At 39.7% G+C, this 22,649-nt stretch overlaps 1 protein-coding gene across 2 annotated transcripts in view; it reads right to left on the reverse strand.

The window, feature by feature from the left end:
* Positions 1 to 22,649, reverse strand: part of GAB2 (GRB2 associated binding protein 2) — a 214,712-nt gene that overhangs the window by 74,436 nt on the left and 117,627 nt on the right. The window lies entirely within an intron of this gene.

Consider the following 22,649-nt stretch of genomic DNA (forward strand, 5'->3'; position numbering starts at 1 on the left):
CCTTAGTCATCACAGAAGAATTCTGTAATATTTGGTATACCAAAGTCAGGGCAGAAGATAGAAGATTCTGGAGGTTTAAAAACATTTTCAACTGTCAACTCCCAGGTGGTGATGTGGTTGAGTTCCAGCTCAAACAAACACAGGAGAATCTGATCTTACTTCTGAGCATATGATGCACAAGTATATCCTAATATATTTCAACACAAGGCTACTAGGCCAGTCTTGTATCCCATAATAGTTAACAGCAAACATTACAAGAGTACAGTGGGGGTCATGTAACAGTCACACATTTTTGGAGGCACACTTCCTGAGTGAGGAAGGGCTTTGTGCTATCCTTTCTCTAGGAATCCTTCGACTACTCTGGACCATAGAGACTTTATACTCTCCGAAGAAATTTTTAAAAGCATATTTGCTGAGCTCTTGCTACATGCCATGTGCTTTCTACTCATGATCACATTTAATCCTTAAACCAAAGCTGCAGGGTAAATATGACCCTCTTTTAACAGATGAGGAAAATGAAGTTCAGAGAGATTAAACAACTTGCAAAGACCATAGCCCCAGATCTTATTTTGTGGGTCTTAACCCAGAAAGAACTTGAGGTGAAGCTTCTACAGATGAATTGCTCGCTACACTTTGAGAAACACTGACCACAGAGTTTATGAATTCAAGTTTATAGTTAATTGGTGATGGCAGATGGCAATAACACAACTAGAACCTAGGTCTCAGCTCCTAGTTCAAAGTTATTTCTACTACTCAAATGCAAATCCCCTAGGAAAGAACAGCACAGTTACTGTATTTTTTTCCTGATTCATTTATCTGAATAATATAGTTTCCCTTGGATTCCAAATGAACTTATTTGTTCCTAGGGCACAGAATGAATTTTTTCTTACCCCAAGACTGTAACATTCTGAGGTCAGAGGCTTTTGTATCTCCAGCATTTATTTAGCACAGGACTTGATAACTGCAAAGCACTATGTAACTCTTCAATAAAAGTTATACCAAAGGAACAAAATAATGTTTATTTGCTTCTGTTTTGGTAAAAAGCAAACACACAAAACAGAAAAAAACTTCAGTCAGATGACCTGTTAATGTAACACCATCTCTATTCCAGGTAAGATGATATACTGATACCATAAATACAAAAGATCACCTGGAGTCCTTTATGTAAAGCTGACTCCAACTATAGGCTTCAAGGAGTAGATCATGCGAATTTAGATTAAGTCAATTAGCACCATTTCATCCTACATGCTACTGTGATCAGTTTAGCACACCTGATCCAAGCCAGCTCAGAGTCATTGAGATTCAACTCCAGGACCTTTGTTTTATGTTACTCAAACTGGCTCGGTCACTAGACAAAGGGTTGTGACAATGTATCCCTGAAGTTGCAGGAACCACTATTTGTAGCCTAAGAACAGTCAACCCAGAGAGAAAGAAAGCAGGTTAAAAGATTGACATTGATGAAATGTGAGTCTTAACCTGATGCTGAAGCCAGATTTGCCCCTTAGACTTTTTGGGTCAATAAACTCGTTTCTCATTTAAGGCAACTGAGGTCACTGATCAATACAGGCTGTAAGCATGTGCCCTATACTGAGAATTAGAACCTGTTTTCTACCACTAGAATAACTCAGGGGTCCTTTCCAAGAGCCTGATCATATTCATTATTCAATCCACTTTCTTTTTCCTTCACTTTCAATGTTTTTTCCATTAGCATTTACTCACACCTACACAAACCCTCCCTCCCTCCCTCCTTCCAATCATTCAATCAACATTTATGAAATCTAACAATGCCAGGTCCTTCAAGATCTCATGACTTATGGAAAGGACAGACAAATACAGTCCATAGGTAACTCAGTACATGGTCAGTGCTCTTACAATGGTATGAACAGAGGTTCTCAGCACTGTTCATGTGGGTGTTCTCAGCATCCACATGAACAGTGGATGCTTTGTGGATAGGACTACTCTGCCTGCCTCGAAGAGTCAGGGAAGTGTTACAGTACAGGTGGCGCTTGGTTTGAGTATTGAAGGATGTGGAGAATTTTTCTGGGTAAAGAAAAACTGCAGGAGAGAGAACTTTCAGGAAAAGATAATATGAGTATAGGTGACTCTTGTTTATTTCTGGTAGTTATGGTGTGTAAAGTCAGCACAAACACTGACTTAGTTAATATCGAATCATTCCTCTGGAGCAGTGGTCCCCAACCTTTTTGGCACCAGACTGGTTTTGTGGAAGACAATATTTCTACTGACAGGGGTAGGGATGGTTTGGGGATGAAACTATTCCACTTCAGATCATCAGGCATTAGTTAGATTCTCTTAAGGAGCATGCAACCTAGATCCCTTGCATGTGCAGTCACGATAGAGTTCATTCTTCTATGAGAATCTAATGCCACCGCTGATCTGGCAGGAGGTGGAGCTTAGGAGGTAATGCTGCCTCCTGCTGTGAGGCCTGGTTCCTAACAGGCCAGACTGGTAAGGGTCCTCGGCCCAGGGAGTTGGGGACTCCCGATCTAGGGGAAATACCAGATAAGGTTCCTGTTAGCCTCTGGTCACATTTTTTATCAATCGGTCAAGACATAACCTCATTTTATGTATGTTTCTGTTTAAAGACACCTTATTTATCATACACTGATTCAGTAAGACTGAACTCACAGCTAACAGCACTTCAACTCACGCCTGAACAAAGCTTATCTAATACATGTATTTTCTCAGTAAGGCACATTACAGCCTCTTGTGTTTAGAAACACTAGACAGAACTTCAGAACTATGCTTTGGGATCATTTTAAACAGTGAAATCACCAACCAAAAGCACAAAAATGCAAAAAACATGGTACCCAATATATCACAAAGAAGACACTTGTTTACAGGATAAGAGGTGAAATAAGAACACAAAACACTGCCTTGTGCCACCTCAGCTGGGAATGTGCATGTCAGGAGACTCAGATGTTTTCACTGCCTTGTCCATGTGCATGTCTGAGATTAACAGCCAAAGCATGCTGTTTGGTCTGTTCAGGCTGGTAAAACAAAATACCTCAGACTAGGTTATTTATAAACATGAAATTTACAGTCCACAGTGCTAGAGGCTGGGAAATCTAAGATCAAGGCACCAGCAGATTTGGTGTCTGGTGAGGGCCCTGTTTCTATTAGATGGTAGAGGGGACAACAGAAGCCCTCAAACTGCTTTTGTACTAGCACAAATCCCCTTCACGAGGGCTCTGCCCTCACGGCCCACCTAATCACCTCCTAAAGGCCCCACCTCCTAATACCAACAAATTAGGGCTAAGATTTCAACATATGCATTCTGGAGGGACACAAACGTTCAGACCATGCATGGTGAATGTTGGTTTTGGGGTTACAAGTACATTTCAGTGAGTACAGAATCTAGAATGAGTGAATATGATGATTCACGGTATATTAAAAAGTTTGGTATACTCAAATAATAAAGGTAAAGTTTGGTAACCTTTATGGGGGGAAGGTGAAAAACTGTTGAGAGAAAATTACTGAAGGTAAGTCAAATATATTATAATAAATATATTATAAAATAAAAAAATCTGAGAATTCCTCCAGAAAATGACATATTTTAAGTATTTGTTAATGAATGAAGAAAAAGCTACAATGAATTCATTAATTATTCCATTAATCAGGATATCCATATATATTTTTAAGAAAAAAGTACAAATTCATAGAAAACACTTATTCAGTTCATAAGCAATACCAGATGTGAGTGTGTGTGTGTGTTTTGAAGGACCAGGGACAAAGTGGTCCATCATGTGGGAACTACTGTCATGTACCCAGTAGTTTCATGACAGGAACTACTGTCATGTACCTGCTTAGGCAGGGGGATCAGCAAAGGTAAAGGCCCTGAGGAGGAAATGAGCTTGGGCCACAAGGACCTGACAGGAGGTCATGGCTGGAGCACAGTAAACAAAGGGGAAAGTCGAACAAGGAAAAGGCAGGGGCAGATCATGCAGAGCCTTATAGCCCATTTTATGAAATTTAGATTTTATCTAAAATCCCTCAATGGGGATCTCAATAAGATCCCTCAATAGGGGCATAATTTATAAATCAATATGTTGACAAATGAGTTTGAGGACAATGATACTATTTAAATTATTGACATATTTATATTAAATATCCTATGTTTATGTACACAAACATGCATATAACCACATATAGTGTATATATAGTGTATGCACATACATTTTACAAATGCTTAGAAAAGCATTTAAAATTGCTACCAGTGGTTCCTTGTCGAGGGGAATGGGCATATAAGAGAAAGGATACAAGGAACTTTCACATTTTAATCCACAAAATTCTGTATTTTTAAGTATATAGAACATGAGACCAGTGAATGGTTTTAAATTTTTCCATATTTAAAATTCTAAAAGATCATTCTGGCCTATAATGATTGCATCGAAGTAAGGAAAAGGCATGAGTAGGGAGCCCAGATAGACCACTGCTCAAGAAATAATGGTGATATGGACCAGGGCAGCGGTAAAAGGTATACACATTCAAGAGGGCATATGAAACCATGCTATATTTCAGAGGCCGAAATGAATAACCTTGATGATGGACTGAATATGGGAGATACAGGAGAAGGAAGAATAAAGACTTCAAGATTTCCAGCTTGAGCAAGTGAGTGGGCTGTATTATGACTCATTATGATGCAGAAGAGAATCACAGTCACATCTCTCTGAGAAGCCTATTATGGTGCATTCTATCCATTCTCTGCCTCCATCATATGAAAGACAAAGGGACAAGATGAATTTGATGTATATGAGAGAGAGGGGATCACATCTGGGAAACCAAAGAGCCCTGTATCAGTAATTACATTGACTGAATTCTATGAGATTCATTCCCCAAAGACCGGGTCAACCTTTCTACAGAGGACTTGAAATCCATTAGAGGAATTACCTCTCCCATTGACAAAGCAACAAATGAGCTGTTGCCAACCCTTTTCATACTGGAGAAACAAAGGTCATTCCCTTGAAGGACCTTGCTTTCATGTCCTTGAATGGTCTGATCTCAGTTATATTTAAAGCATTGAATTAAGCACACGTTACCAGGAAAAACCAGGGCAAAGTTGGGGGAAGAGTAGACAAACGATGCCCAGGAATATAGTTAAACTGATTCCTTTCCTCTAGGACAAAGGTTTCTCTCTCAGTCCCATAGACGCTCCAAAGACCTGGTTCTGTATTTTCTTAAATATACATCTGATTGTGTTACTGGAGTCCAGTACACAGAGGAATTTGCTGGTCACGAGCAAACAGAGTTATCATGAAAAGCTACTTCTAATGTACAGAATGAACAGATAATGGGTCCCTTTAGGAACCTGGCTTCTCTTTCCTGGTCATAGTACTCTACAAAAATGCAGGGAAATCATTCAAAGGATGGCAGGAGAAACAGAACCTAATTCCAAAGATTAATTCAGGTGATCAAGTAAACAGCCTATCTTGCTCCTGGGAGCCCCAATTTACATCAGTCCAGCTGCTTGGAGTATTGTATATATAGCTGGAAAACGTTCCCATACAGAGACTTCCTTAGCCTCTCTAGGAGCTATTGGAAACCTTTTGTTTAATTTGTAAGAATTCAGTATACAGAATTAGAAGAATGACCCTGAGCTGATCCTTTTTTTTGTTTGTTTCCTTATTTAACAAAAATCATCATTATACATTATATAAATATAATTTAGATAACATAAAATGCATCCATCTTAACAGTTCAGATAGCTGAATTTTGACAAATGTTATTTACCATCTAACCCCACCTCAATCAAGACAGAACATTTGCACAGCCCCAACGAGTTTCCTTGTGCCCTTTCCAGATGAATCCTCACTCCCTACCCTGCTGCTAGGCAAACACTGATCTACTATTATCATAAATTTGTCTTTTCTAGAGCATCACAAAAAAATGGAATCATGCAGTATATATTCTTTTGTGCCTGGCTTTTTATGCACAACATGAAGTTGCAATGATTGATTCATATTGCTGCATGTATCAGTAATTTTTAAAATTGCTGAGTAGTGTATGATGGAGGTACCATTATTTATCGATTCACCTATTGAGGGACAATAAGGTTGTTTCCAGCTTGGAGCCATTATGAGCAAAATAGCTATGAACATTATTGTAAAAGTCTTTTTTTGTGAGCCTAAGTTTTCATTTCTCCTTGTTAAATACCTAGGAGTGGAATGGATTAGTTACATAGTGAGTATATGTTTAATTTTACAAGAAAAAAATGATCTCAGCTCACTGTACCCTCTGCCTCCCAGGTTCAAGTGATTCTCCTACCTCAGTCTCCTGAGTAGCTGAGATTACAGGCACTTGCCACCATGCCCAGCTATTTTTTGTACTTTTGTAGAGATAAAGTTTTACCATGTTGGCCAGGCTGGTCTCCAACTCCTGACCTCAAGTAATCCACCTGCCTTGGCCTCCCAAAGTGCTGGGATTACAGGCGTGAGCCATTGCACTCAGCCTCACTGTGGTTTTAATTTGCATTTCTCTGATGACTGATGATGGAGAGCAACTTTCCATGTGTTTAGTTGTCATTTATCTTCTTTTGTGATAGGTCTGTTCAATACTTTTGCTAATTTAAAATTAATTTTGGGGGTATTACTGAGTTTTAAGTCCTTTACATATGACAGACACACACACACACAAACACACATACACACACACACACACAAACACACACACACACAACACACACACACACAAAATGGGAGAGAGGGAAGATACTTTCTCCCAGTCTGTGGCTTGCCTTTTCTTTTTTAGAATTTAAATTTTTATTTTTAATTGGCAAATAATAATTATACATATTCTTTTTTTAGTGGCATCTTGTTTTTTTTTGTTTTTTTTTTTTCCTGAGACAGAGTCTTGCTCTATCGCCCAGGCTGGAGTGCAATGGCATGATCTCGGCTCACTGCAACCTCTACCTCCCAGGTTCAAGCGATTCTCCCACCTCAGCCTCCCGAGTAGCTCAAATTACAGGCACCCGCCATCATGCCAGCTAATTTTTGTATTTTGGTAAAGACAGGGTTTCCCCATGTCGGCCAGGTTGGTCTTGAATTCCTGACCTCAGGTGATCTGCCTGCTTCAGCCTCCTAAAGTGCTGGGATTACAGGCGTGAACCACCGTGCCTGGTCTTTAGTGATATCTTTTAAAGAACGAATGTTTTTCAGTTTGATGAGTCCAACATCAGTTTTTAAAATGGCTCAGGCTTTTTTGAGCCCACATAGCCAAAGCAAGATTAAGCAAAAAGGACAAATCTGGAGGCATCACATTACCTGATTTCAAACTATACTATAAGGGTATGGTCATTAAACAGCAGGGTACTCGTATAAAAACAGGCACATAGACTAATAGAACAAAATAGAGAAGCCAAAAATAAACCCAAATATTTATAGCCAACTGATCTTCAACAAAGCAAACAAAAACAAAGTGGGGAAAGGACACCCTATTCAACAAACAGTGCTGGGATAATTGGCAAGCCACATGTAGGAAAATGAAACTGGATTCTCATCTCTCACAATATACAAAAATCAACCCAAGATAGATCAAGGACTTAAATCTAAGACCTGAAACTATGAAAATTCTAGAAGATAACAGTAGAAAAGCCCTTCTAGACACTGGCTTAGGCAAAGGTTTCATGACCAAGAACCAAAAAGCAAATGTAACAAAAACAAAGACAAATAGCTGAGACTTAATTAAACTAAAGAGCTTTTGCATGGCAAAAGAACAGTCAGCAGGGTAAAGAGACCACAGAGTGGGAGAAAATCTTAACAGTCTATACATCTGTCAAAGGACTAATACCCAGAATCTACAATGAACTCAAATAAATTAGCAAGAAAAAATAAACAATTCCATCAAAAAGTGAGCTAATCTCAAAAGAATATATGCAAATGGCCAAGAGACATATGAAAAACTGTTCAACATCATTAATGATCGGGGAAATGCAAATCAAAACCACAATGCGATACCACCTTATTCCTGCAAGAATGGCCATAATAAAAAATAAAATAACAGATGTTGGCACTGATGCAGTGAAAAGAGAACACTTCTACATAGCTGGTGGGAATGTAAACTAGTACAACCACTATGGAAAACAGTGTGGAGATTCCTTAAAGAACTAAAAATAGAACTACCATTTGATCCAGCAATCCCACTACTGGGTATCTACTCAGAGGAAAAAGAAGTCATTATACGAAAAAGATACTTACACACATGTTTATAGCAGCACAATTTGCAATTGCAAAAATGTGGGACCAGCCTAAATACCTATCAATCAATGAGTGGATAAAGAAACTGTGGTGTGTGTGTGTGTGTGTGTGTGTGTGTGTCACACACACCCCCACATATATATATATATATGATGGAATACTACTCAGCCACAAAAAGGAATGAATTAATGGCATTAACAGCAACCTGGATGGGACTGAAGACTATCATTCTAAGTGAAGTAACTCAGGAATAGAAAACCATTGTATGTTTTCACTCATAAATGGGAGCTAAGCTATGAGGATGCAAAGGCAAAAGAATGATACAATAAAGTTTGGGGATTCAGGGGAAAGAGTGGGGCAGTGAGGGATAGAAGACTACAAATTGGGGGGGCTGGGCGTGGTGGCTCACGCCTGTAATCCCAGCACTTTGGGAGGCCGAGGCAGGTGGATCACGAGGTCAAGAGATCGAGACCATCTTGGTCAACATGGTGAAACCCCGTCTCTACTAAAAATAAAAAAAATTAGCTGGGCATGGTGGCGCATGCCTGTAATCCTGGCTACTCAGGAGGCTGAGGCAGGAGAATTGCTTGAACCCAGGAGGTGGAGGTTGCAGTGAGCCGAGATCGCGCCATTGCACTCCAGCCTGGGTAACAAGAGCGAAACTCCGTCTCAAAAAAAAAAAAAAAAAAAAAAGGCTACAAATTGGGTTCAGTGTATACTGCTTGGGTGATGGGTACATCAAATCTCACAAATCACCACTAAAGAACTTATTCATGGGGAGAGATCCAAGATGGCCGGTTAGGAGGAGCTCAGGATTGCAGGTCCGAGTGAAAGCGCAGAGGGTGAGTGGACGCCGCATTTCCAGACGGATTTTTACTGCCCACAGACCAGGAGATTCCCAGGCGGAGGAGCCCCACAGGTTGCTAGGGCGGCTGTTTTGGCCGGCGCGGCTGTTTTGCCTGTGCCCCGGCACAGCGGTTCCCAGTGCAGAGTAAACAAGACTGTGTCCCCTCTTAGCCAGCAAGGGGAGCTGAAACAGGTAGCCAGGCCAGGAGATTCCCAGGCCAAAAAGCGCCACGAATCTCAGAGCCGCGGTTTCAGCCGGCGCAGTGGGTCACCGCACGGGAAATCACACAGATCCCGGCACCTATTCAACAGGCGACCAGGTCACCTGGTAGAGAGCCGACCGTTCAACTAAAAAACCAAAGGCTCTGAGGCAGGGAGCCAGGGGATCAGGTCCGGCTGGTCCCACCCCCACAAAAACAAAAACAAAAACAAAAAACAGCAATTGGAAACGCTCTGGGTTGAGACTTTTACAGCAAGCACAGCTGAACCCGGGACGGTCCAGCTCTGTGGGGGAGGGGCGTCCGCCATTATGGAGGCAGCCTGCAGTTGCCGAGGCTACCCACCATTACAGAGAGAGTCCGTCATTACAGAGGCAGGCCACCATTCCTGAGGCAGTTCTAACTATACCCATATAAACAGGACTGCAGGGAAGTTCACACGGCAGCTGGGCGGAGCCCACAGCAGCTCAGCGAAGCCTCTGCAGGCTGAGAGTGACTAGGCTGCCTCCTTGTGGGCAGGGCAGCCCTGAAGAAAAAAAAAAAACAGGCAGCAGCACAGCGGAAACTCATAAAGCCTTAACTCCCTGGGACAGAACACCTGGGGAAAAAAAGGGGTTTATGAGTTCTGCTGCTGCAGACTTAAACTTACCTGCTGAGCAGCTCTGAATGAACAACGGGGCTCACAGCTCAGCACTTGAGCTACTATAAAGAACAGACTGTTTCCTCAAGCAGCTCCCTGACCCCCGTATATCCAAAGAGTCACCTCATAAAGGAGACCTCAGACTGACATTTGGCAGGTATCCTTCAGGGACAAAGCAGAAGAAACTGGTAGCAACCTTTACGGTTCGGCAGCTGCTGCAAGTGATCCCCAGGCAAGCAGGGCCTGGAGTGGACCTCAGCAGTCCTACAGCAGAGAGGCCAGATAGTTAAAAGGAAAACTAAGAAACAGAAATAACTTCATCATCAACAAACAGGATGGCCACTCAGAGACCCAATCAGAAAGTCAACAACCACAAAGTCGACAGGTGGATAAACCCACAAAGATGGGAAGAAACCAGTGCAAAAAGGATGAAAACACCCGAAACCAGAACACCTCTCCTCCTACAAGGGAGCACAACTCCTCACCAGCAAGGGAACAAGACTGGATGGAGAATGAGTGTGATGAAATGACAGAATCAGCCTTCAGAAAGTGGGTAATAAGAAACTTCCGTGAGCTAAAAGAACATGTTCTAACCCAATGCAAAGAAACTAAGAACCTTGAAAAAAGATTTGACGAAATGCTAATGAGAATGGACAACTTAGAGAGGAATATAAGTGAATTGATGGAGCTGAAAAACACAACATAAGAACTTCGTGAAGCATGCACAAGTTTCAACAGCCGAATTGACCAAGCAGAAGAAAGGATATCAGAGGTCGAAGATCAATGAAATAAAACGAGAAGGCAAGATTAGAGAAAACAGGGTAAAAAGGAATAAACAAAGTCAACAAGAAATATGGGACTATGTAAAAAGACCTAATCTACGTTTGATAGGTATACCTGAATGTGACGAAGAGAATGAATCCAAGCTGGAAAATACTCTTCAGGATAATTATCCAGGAAAACTTCCCCAACCTAGCAAGGCAGGCCAATATTCAAGCCCAGAAAATACAGAGAACACCACAAAGATATTCCTCAAGAAGAGCAACCCCAAGGCACATAATCGTCAGATTCAACAGGGTTGAAATGAAGGAGAAAATGCTAAGGGCAGCCAGAGAGAAAGGTCGGGTTACCCATAAAGGGAAGCCCATCAGACTCACAGCAGATCTCTCAGCAGAATCCCTACAAGCCAGAAGAGAATGGGGGCCAATATTCAACATCCTTAAAGAAAAGAACTTTCAACCCAGAATTTCATATCCAGCCAAACTAAGCTTCATAAGTGAAGGAAAAATAAAATCCTTTGTGAACAAGCAAGTACTCAGAGATTTCATCACCACCAGACCTGCTTTACAAGAGCTCCTGAAAGAGGCACTACACACAGAAAAGAGCAACCAGTACCAGTCACTCCAAAAACATACCAAATGGTAAAGAGCATCAACACAATGAAGAATCTGCATCAACCAGCGGGCAAAACAGCCAGCTAGCATCAAAATGGCAGGATCAAATTCACATATAACAATATTAACCCTAAACGTAAATGGGCTAAATGCCTCAATCAAAAGACACAGACTGGAAAATTGGATAAAAAGCCAAAACCCAAAAGTGTGCTGTATCCAGGAAACCCATCTCACATGCAAGGATATATAAAGGCTCAAAATAAAGGGATGGAGGAAGATTTACCAAGCAAATGGAGAGCAAAAAAAAGCAGGAGTTGCAATTCTCATCTCTGATAAAATAGACTTTAAAGCAACAAAGATCAAAAGAGACAAAGAAGGACATTACATAATGGTGAAAGGATCAATGCAACAAGAAGAGCTAACGATCCTAAATATATATATGCACCTAATACAGGAGCACTCAGATACATAAGGCAAGTTCTTAATGACTTACAAAGAGACTTAGACTCCCACACAATAATAGTGGGAGACTTTAACACCCCATTGTCAATATTAGACAGATAAACGAGACAGAAAATTAACAAGGATATCCAGGACTTGAACTCAGACCTGGACCAAGCCAACCTAATAGACATTTGCAGAACTCTCCACCCCAAATCCACAGAATATACATTCTTCTCAGCACCACATCACACCTACTCTAAAACTGACCACATAATTGGAAGTAAATCACTCCTCAGCAAATGCAAAAGAACGGAAACCATAACAGTCTCTCAGACCACAGTGCAATCAAATTAGAAGTCAGAATTTAGAAACCAACCCAGAACCGCAGAGCTTCATGGAAACTGAACAACTTTCTCTTGAATGTTGACTGGATAAACAATGAAATGAAGGCAGAAATAAAGATGTTCTTCAAAACCAACGAGAACGAAGACACCACATACCAGAATCTCTGGGACACATTTAAAGCAGTCTCTAGAGGAAAATATATAGCAATAAGTGCCCACATGAGAAGCAAGGAGAGATCTAAAATTGACACCCTATCGTCAACATTGAAAAAGCTAGAGGAGCAAGATCAAAAAAACTCAAAACCTAGCAGAAGACAAGAAATAACTAAGATAAGAGCAGAACTGAAGGAGATAGAGACACAAAAAACCCTTCAAAAAATCAATAAATCCAGGAGCTGGTTTTTTGAAAAGATAAACAAAATAGACAGACCACTAGCCAGATTAATAAAAAGTAAAAGAGAGAAGAATCAAATAGATGCAATAAAAAGTGATAAAGGGGATATCACCACAGATTCCACAGAGATTCAAACCATCATCAGAGATTATTACAAACAACTCTATGCACATAAACTAGAAAACCTGGAAGAAATGGATAAATTCCTGGACAGTTGCCTCCTCCCAAGCCTAAACCAGGAAGAAGTCAAAACCTTGAATAGACCAATAACAAGGTCTGAAGTCGAGGCAGCAATTAAGAGCCTACCACCCAAAAAAAGCCCAGGTCCAGATGGGTTCACAGCCGAATTCTACCAGACATACAAAGAGGAAGTGGTACCATTCCTTCTGAAACTATTCCAAATAATCCAAAAAGAGGGAATCCTTCCCAAATCATTTTATGAGACCAACATCATCCTGATACCAAAGCCCGGCAGAGACTCAACAAGAAAACACAACTACAGGCCAATATCCATGATGAACATAGATGCAAAAATCTTCAATAAAATACTGGCAAGCCGATTGTAACAGCACATCAAAAAGCTTATCCACCATGATCAAGAAGGATTCATCCCAGGGATGCAAGGCTGGTTCAACATACGCAAGTCTATAAATGTAATTCACCACATAAATAGAACCAAAGACAAAAACCACATGATTATCTCAATTGATGCAGAGAAGGCCTTCAACAAAATTCAACAGCCCTTTATGCTAAAAACCCTCAATAAACTAGGTATTGATGGAACGTATCTCAAAATAATAAAAGCTATTTACGACAAACCAACAGCCAATATCATACTGAATGGGCAAAAACTGGAAGCATTCCCTTTGAAATCTGGCACCCCTAGACAAGGATGCCCTCTCTCACCACTCCTATTCAATATAGTACTGGAAGTTCTAGCCAGAGCAATCAGGCAAGAAAAAGAAATAAAGGGTATTCAATTAGGAAAAGAGGAAGTCAAATTGTCTCTATTTGCAGATGACATGATTGTATATCTAGAAGACCCCATTGTCTCAGCCCAAAATCTTCTGAAACTGATAAGCAACTTCAGCAAAGTCTCAGAATACAAAATCAATGTGCAAAAATCACAAGCATTCCTATACACCAATAACAGACTTAAAGAGAGCCAAATCAAGAATGAACTGCCATTCACAATTGCTACAAAGAGAATAAAATACCTAGGAATACAACTAACAAGGAACATAAAGGACCTCTTCAAGGAGAACTACAAACCACTGCTCAACGAAATAAGAGAGGACACAAACAGATGGAGAAACATTCCATGTTCATGGTTAGGAACAATCAATATCGTGAAAATGGCCATACTGCCCAAAGTAATTTACAGATTCAACGCTATTCCCATCAAGCTACCAATGACCTTCTTCACAGAACTGGAAAAAACCACCTTAAACTTCATATGGAACCAAAAGAGAGCCCGCATAGCCAAGTCAATCCTAAGCAAAAAGAACAAGGCGGGAGGCATCACACTACTGGACATCAAACTATACTACAAGGCTACAATAATCAAAACAGCATGGTACTGGTACCAAAACAGAGATATAGACCAATGGAACAGAACAGAGGCCTCGGAGGCAACACAACATATCTACAACCATCCGATCTTTGATAAACCTGACAAAAACAAGCAATGGGGAAAGGATTCCCTGTTTAATAAGTGGTGTTGGGAAAACTGGCTAGCCATATTCAGAAAGCAGAAACTGGACCCCTTCCTGACACCTTACACTAAAATTAACTCCAGATGGATTAAAGACTTAAACATAAGACCTAATACCATAAAAACCCTAGAAGAAAACATAGGCAAAACCATTCAGGACATAGGCGTAGGCAAGGACTTCATGACCAAAACACCAAAAGCATTGGCAACAAAAGCCAAAATAGACAAATGGGACCTAATCAAACTCCACAGCTTCTGTACAGCAAAAGAAACAGTCATTAGAGTGAATTGGCAACGAACAGAATGGGAAAAAATTTTTGCAGCTTACCCATCTGACAAAAGGCTGATACCCAGAATTTACAACAAACTAAAACAGATTTAGAAGAAAAACACAAACAAGCCCATTCAAAAGTGGGTGAAGGATATGAACAGATACTTTACAAAAGAAGGCATACATGAGGCCAACAAACATATGAAAAAATGCTCATCATCACTGATCATTAGAGAAATGCAAATCAAAACTACATTGAGATACCATCTCACGCCAGTTAGAACGGCAATCATTAAAAAATCTGGAGACAACAGATGCTGGAGAGGATGTGGAGAAATAGGAACACTTTTACACTGTTGGTGGGAGTGTAAATTAGGTCAACCATTGTGGAATACAGTGTGGCGATTCCTCAAGGATCTAGAAATAGAAATTCCATTTGACCCAGCAATCTCATTACTGGGTATATATCCAAAGGATTATAAATCGTTCTACTATAAGGACACATGCACACGAATGTTCATTGCAGCACAGTTTACAATAGCAAAGACCTGGAACCAACCCAAATGCCCATCGATGATAGACTGGACAGGAAAAATGTGGCACATATACACCATGGAATATTATGCAGCCATCAAAAACGATGAGTTCGCATCCTTTGTAGGGACATGGATGAACCTGGAAACCATCATTCTCAGCAAACTGACACAAGAACAGAAAATCAAACACCACATGTTCTCACTCATGGATGGGTGTTGAACAATGAGAACACATGGACACAGGGAGGGGAGCACTATACACTAGGGTCTGTTGGGGGGAAATAGGGGAGGGACAGCAGGGGGTGGGAAGTTGGGGAGAGATAGCATGGGGAGAAATGCCACATATAGGTGAAGGGGAGGAAGGCAGCAAATCACACTGCCACGTATGCACCTATGCAACAATCTTGCATGTTCTTCACATGTACCCCAAAACCTAAAATGCAATTAAAACAAACAAACAAAAAAAGAACTTATTCATGTAACCAAATACCACCTGTTCCCAAAAATTTGTGGAAATACAAAATTTTTTAAAAAAATGGTTCAGGCTTTTTTTTCTGTCTTATCTGGAAACCTTTGCTTACCTTAAGGTCAAAAAGATTTTTTGTTTTTCTTCTAGATGTTTTATAATTTTAGCTTTGATATCTGTCTATGACCCATGTTTGTATGGAGTATGAGCAAAGGGTCATGGTTCAATTTTTTTCCGCATGGATATCCAGCTGTTCTAGCAGCATTTGTCATAAAGAAATATCCTTTCCTTATAAACTACCTTTGCAATTTTGTTAAAAACCAGTTGACCAAATACATGTAGGTCTATTTCTAGACTTCCTATGTTTAAATGATCTCTTTTTCTATAGATAATTATGGCAGTATCATGCTGTCCTAATTACTGCAGTTTCACAATAAGTCTTGAAATCAGGTAGAGTTCTCCAACTTTGTTCTTTTTTAAAGTTGTTTTGATTATTCTTGGTCTTTTGCATTTCCATACACATTTCAGAATCAGTTTGTCAATTTTTACCCAAAAGGAAGTGCTGGGATTTTTGACTGGGGTTTCACTGATTCTACAGATCAATTTAGGGATTATGTTTTCCTTTACTGTTCGATTTAATTTATTGAAGCCATCCAGGCCTGGAAGTTTCTTACCTCTCCCATTGACAAAGCAACAAATGAGCTGTTGCCAATCCTCTGCATTTTGAAGAAACAAAAATTATTCTCTTGAGGGCCCTCACTTTCATGTCCTTGAAAGAGCTGATCTCAGTTATATTCAAATAACTAAATTAAGCAAAGATTTAATGAAAACCAGGCAAAGTTGGGGGAATGGTAGACAAATTACACCCACGAGTTATATTTAAATTATGTATTCAAAATTATAATTAAATTATTATTATTTTTTATAGAGATGGGTTTTCATCATGTTGGCCAGGCTGGTCTTGAACTCCTGACCTCATGATCCACCCATCTCGGTCTCCCAAAGTGCTGGGATTACAGGCGTGAGCCACTGGCCAATTAAATTATTTTAACAGGTATAGGGCTCTTCAGATTTTTACTTCTTGTGTCAGTTTTGATATGTGTCTTTCATAGAATGTCATTTATCAAATTTACTGAGGTAAAGTTGTTCATAATATTCTATTATGCTTTTATTTTTCAATGAGATATAATTTATATTCCTTAATATTCACCCACTTAAAGTATACAATTTAGGGTTTTGGGTTTTTTTTTTGTATATTCACAAAGTTATGCAAACATCACCATTATCTAATTCCAGAACATTTTCATCACCCCCAAAAGCAATCCCATATCCATTAAGCAATCTCCATCTTCCCCTTCTCCCATCCTCTGGCAATTACTAGTCTCCTATTAACCTTTTAATGGTGTAGGATCTATAGTCATGGGCTGACTCATTTTTCGTGTATTCAATTTCAGCAAGAGCCAAGCTCCCAAGGCAAGAATCTAGAGTAGAAGTCACATTACAGTCTTGGACTCGGGAGAGACAAAGAAGACATACTTTTCCTGAAGTTTCTTACTCAGGTTCCTTGTTGCCTAGCAGTGCTTTTTGACCAGTGATAAAGTGCCAAGTTATTAAAAGTTTTTAATTCCTTCAGCCCTTAGAGAAGCTGTAGTCCCTGGGCTAGTTACCCCTTGCCAATAGCCACCTGAAGCCTGACATTAAAATGTTATTTTCTTTGTATGATATAATATGAAAAAGTTTGAAAAGCACTGTCCTACAGTCTAAACTACTCAGGATAGCATTCAAGGACCTTCTTTTATTTGGCTCCAAACTGCTACCTGAAATTGTTTTCAACTTCCCTCCCTCCATGCCTATTCTCAGCTCAAAACATCTTACATTCCAGGCAAAGCAAACTGCTTTAATGTGATATTCCCTGTGAAAATCCTATTAATCCTTCAAGATTCCACTCAAATGCCCAAAAGCCTTCCTTACTCTCTCTGGAAGGACAGGGACAGTGCCTCTCCTTCCCTTCCAGAGATAGTATGGGAACTGAGCTGAGCTGAATACCAACTGAGGACTCGGTACAGATGAAATCTCAGAATATAAATCCCTTTTTATACTTTCAAAATTGCCTTATGAATAGGGCAAAAAAGGGATTATCATAATCATTTTACAGATCAAGGAACAGTGGTTGAGAAAATGGTAATATCTTATTAAACTCATACACAGAAGTCTGTGGCAGAGCTGAGACAAAAACTCAAGTCTAGACTTAAAAAAAATTTTTTTTTAAAGATAGAACGCAAAGCCTTTTACTCTAAAATGAGTCTTGTCTCTAAAACTGCAAAAATTTCCCAGCAGTGTTCTACATAATTTAGATTTACTTTAAGATATAAAACTGATACAGAATGCAGCTCAGGATTTTAGACAGGAATCAATCCTGAATTAGGTAGGGCAAGAGAGAGCTCCACAGAGGAAAGGTGGCACAGGGAGGCTCCAGACGCCTTGCAGCCAGCCTTCTTTATAACTTTATAATCTGGTGTGGCCACTTAGCAGGTTCAGAGTTATCTCTTTGTGTGGAGGTAGGTGATGAGCACTTCTGGAAATAAAGCACCAGGACCTTTTCATCTTAAGAAATGAAAATTCCCTGGTCGTTTTATCTCTGGCACTCTTCTTTGCCTGTGTCTTGAGTGGAAAATGCAGCTAAGTAAATATCAAAACTGAAACACAATTTTTAGGTAATTTTCCACCTTGAGGCATCCTGACCCTGAGGCATAGGACCCTCTGGAGTTCAGGATGCATTCCCTAGGTATCGGTTTCTCCCAAGACCTCAGGGCAAAAGTTTGCAGATTCCAGCTGAGGAGCTACAGCTTCCAAGAGGAAAAGGTTAAGTATTGCCCATGCTCTACCCTAGTGAAATTCTAAATAAAATTCTAAGATTGAAATAAATCATTTCTGTCCTTAATCTTTCTCTGAGAAAAAAATATTTTTTACACTGTAGCAGTAAAAAATATAGAATCAAGTCTGGCAGTTTAACATCTAGAATGCAAACCCCTATATTAAAACATCTATACCCATTTACCATGCCTGCCCTATACTTAGAAATTTCATACTTTATCTTTGTTAGAACCTTCAACTTTACCCCAAATGGACATAAGCTTTCAATAAACTATAATATTAACCTGCTTTACTAATATAAATCCACCCCAACCAAATCTAAAACCTATACACTTTCTTAAGCTATCAATGTAGTCATTCAGATCAGAATTTTTCCCTGAAAGGATTATAAGGAGAGATTTCATTTGGAAGCACTCCTTGGTTTATAGTACAAGCTTCATCATGAATGTTATTTTATGTTATTTCAGATACACAAGTGTTCATAAGTTTCTTGAAGGCAGAGACTGAAAGGATGCACAGACAGTGGAAAATAAACAGGATTTAGATTCTGAAGATACAGGTTAAAAATTCCAGCCTTTACTTATTAGCTGCGTGACCCTAATGAGTCACTTAACCTGTGTGTGCCTTAGTTTCCTTGTTTGTAAAATAGACCAAATTCCACCCACCTCACATAGTTACAGAGAGGAAAAGATAAATTAAGGTATATATGTTTTAAAAAATGTGTTATGTATAGATATCAAATTTTACCTTCTAATTGTTTTGAACATGTATCTCTCACCAGGCCTGTATTTGGGCATAATTCAATGCAAGTTACCATAGCAAGTAATTAAAAATACCTCCTAATATTTATGTGGGAGACAATATTAATGGGCAACAAAACCATGCACTCTAAGTTAGATACAGCACCCTTCCATGAACTCATAACCTTGAAAAAACTACCTTTCCAACTCAGTCACTAAGAGTAGCCCATAGCAGCAACAGTGCTTATAAACACTACAACCTCTCATGTGCACCCAGAGTCCTAGAAGTGGATCCTTCGCATTATTTTTGACCAAAGGAATCGGAACTCTCTGGAAAGGGGTTGATTCTATGATGGGAAGTAATAATAATAATCATAATAATAACAACAATAAAGATAAGCCTGAAAATTTTTTATTCAATAATAAAAACAAAGTTGCTTTAAAATACATCACAGAATTGTGTGTGAAATTTGTGATGGGGGAAAAAAGGAAAAAAATAAATCACAGAAAAAAAATGTTAAGAACTTGGCCAGGTGTGGTGGCTCACACCTGTAATCCCAGCACTTTGGGAGGCCAAGGTGGGAGGGAAGATCCCTTGAGCACAGGAGTTTCAGACCAGCATGAGTAAGATGGTGAGATCCCATCTCTACAAAAAATGTTAAAGAGAGAAAAAGAGAGAGATGTTGAGTCAAAAAGATATGATTTAAAGGGGCTCCCACTGTCCAAGTTATAACATTTTAAGTTTATAACTAATTGAACCTGTGAAAATGAGTTGATGATATTCAATGGAATAAAGTATATGAAAGTTCTTTTTTTTTTTTTTTAAACAAAAGAAGTGAGAATATAACAGTGTGATGGGTTATTTTAGGTGCCAACTTGACTGGGTTAAGGGATACCCAGATAGTTGATAAAGCATTATTTCTGGATACGTCTGTGAGGGTGTTTCTAGAAGAGACTGGCATTTGAATCACTGAACTGAGTATGGAAGATTTACTCTCATCCAATGTAGGTGAGCACCATTCAATTTGTTGAGAGCCTGGAAAGAACAAAAAAGGCAGAGGGAAAGTGTTCTCTTTTCTGAAGCTGAGACACCCATCTTTCCCTGACCCTGGATATCAGAACCCCAGATGCTTGGGCCTATAACACTTATAATACTAGACATGTTATAAGTGTTAAAACAGGGAGAGACAGTATAAATAATTAAGGAAATGAGCTATTATACCTTGAGGAGGGAGTAAAAAATATGCCAGGATGAAAGAGTAGAAAGACAGTCTAGATTTTAAGCACAGGAGGCACAGAAAGAAAGGGTATATGGGAAGTTGAGGGTACAGTGAGCTGTGACTGAGACACTGCACTCCAGGCTGGGAGACAGAGGAAGACCCCTACTTAAAGAAAGATGGGTCATCTTTGATGTTATTATGCAAAAGGATGTGGGGAGGGAGGTCACTGTGAATGACGACGAAGAACAGGTTACAAGATAGGATCCTGGAAGACCTTGAATGTTGCCATTATCAAGGAGTTTGAACTTAGCATCTACATGACTAGAAGAAACAGGATCAGATCTAGGTTTTAAGAAAATACAACCAAGCTATACGCAACATCATGAGTGAATTTTACAAATAGAATGCTGAGAGAAGGAAGCAAGAATAAAAACGTGTTTTCATTTATCTGAAGTTCAAAAATAAACAAAACTAACAATATTACTTGAGAATACATATGCTTATGGTAAAACAACAAACAAAAGCAAGAATATGATTAACACAAAAGTCATGAGACTTGGAAGAGGGAATGGGGTGAAGTAAGAAGAATATGATTGGAAAGAGACATTCAGGGATTTCTGGTGTGCTGGCAATTTTTTGACATGGGTGGTAAGTTATATGGGTGTTTCCTTTATAGTACAGTATATATTTTGTATAATTTTTGTATGTGTATTACATTTCACAATAAAAAGCTGAAGACATAGTTGGAAACACCCTGGAAGGATACTGTGGGTGGGAGAAGTCTAGAGACAGGAAGAGAAATTAACAGCTACTCATAATAATATAGGCAAGGGAGAGCCTGAGTAATGTCATTGGTAGTGGGGACAGAAAAAAAAAGGGTTTTGAGAATTACTTAGGAGTTAGGTCTTAGTGACCCATTAGAAATGGAAACTGTGGGAAAGAGGAGAGTCAAAAGTAGCTGCCAGGCCGAGGCAGGTGGATCACGAGGTCAAGAGATCGAGACCATCCTGGTCAACATGGTGAAACCCTGTCTCTACTAAAAATACAAAAAATTAGCTGGGCATGGTGGTGCGTGCCTGTAATCCCAGCTACTCAGGAGGTTGAGGCAGGAGAATTGCCTGAACCCAGGAGGCGGAGGTTGCGGTGAGCCAAGATTGCGCTATTGCACTCCAGCCTGGGTAACAAGAGTGAAACTCCGTCTCAAAAAAAAAAAAAAAAAAAAAAAAAAAAGGAGCTGCCAAATTTTTAAACTTTCAAGCTTGGGAGATCAGATGACAGCTAGGGAAATACTAAGAGTAGCAGACTCAGGCAATTTAAAAAAATTGAAATGTGATTCACATGACATACAATCTACCATTTACAGTGTACAATTCAGTAGCTTTTAGTATACTTGCAAGGTTGAACTACCATCACCACTATTTAATTCCAGAATATTTCATCACCCAAAAAGAAATTCTGTACTAATTAACAGCCTTTCCCCAGTTCCTGTCCCCTCCCCAGGCTTCGTGTAATTTTAAGAGAATAAAATCTTGTGGTTAAACACCCCCAACTTTTTTTAAAAAAACTGAGACAGGGTCTCGGTCTGTTTCCCAGGTTGGAGTACAGTGGCACAATCACGGCTCACTGCAACCTCGACCTCCCCAGGGTTCAGGAGATCCTCCCACCTCAGTCCCTGAGTAGCTGGGACTTACAAGCACATGCCACCATGCCTGGCTAATATATATTTTTAATCTGTCTTGACAGAGCAACAGTGATATTCAATTGGTCTGAGCAGCCCAATCCCCAAGATCTTAATGTGCTTCTCTGTTTCACAAAGTGGAGAGCTCTGAGAAAATAGAAAAGCTGCTTTTCTCAGGATGTAGAGGGTAACATCCCGTTTCCTAGTTCTACCTTGAATAGGAACTCAAGTTAACAGAGAGAGAGAGATCAAGGGTGGCAGAGATAGGTGTCTCGTTATAGTGGCTTTCATTCAGTATCAGTACTGTTCACTTTGGGGAGGGTTAGAAATATGTGTGTGGTGGTGGTGGTGGTGGCGGCGGCGGCGGTGGTGGTGGGATAAATTGTCATAATGTCTGGAAAACCTTAAAGACATTAGAGGGCAGAGGACAGGTATATTAACCTCAAACCATGCATAGGATAAAGTATAACAAAGAATTGTCCCATCTACAATTCACATACAGTCCTCTGAGAAACAGTGGGGACAGAATTCCTATTATTTCTGCAAGTATAAAAACCAAAATGGAAGTTATGATCTGTAAGTGGGAACCAGGCCCAAGAATTTGTGGTTAAAGATAGCTTAGAGAATAGAAGATTTAAATGAGCTCACAGTTTAAAGCGT

The sequence above is a fragment of the Aotus nancymaae genome, unplaced genomic scaffold, assembly GCF_030222135.1.
Source record: "Aotus nancymaae isolate 86718 unplaced genomic scaffold, 86718_ANA_hifiasm-v0.15.2.pri h1tg000059l, whole genome shotgun sequence".
NCBI lineage: Eukaryota > Metazoa > Chordata > Mammalia > Primates > Aotidae > Aotus > Aotus nancymaae.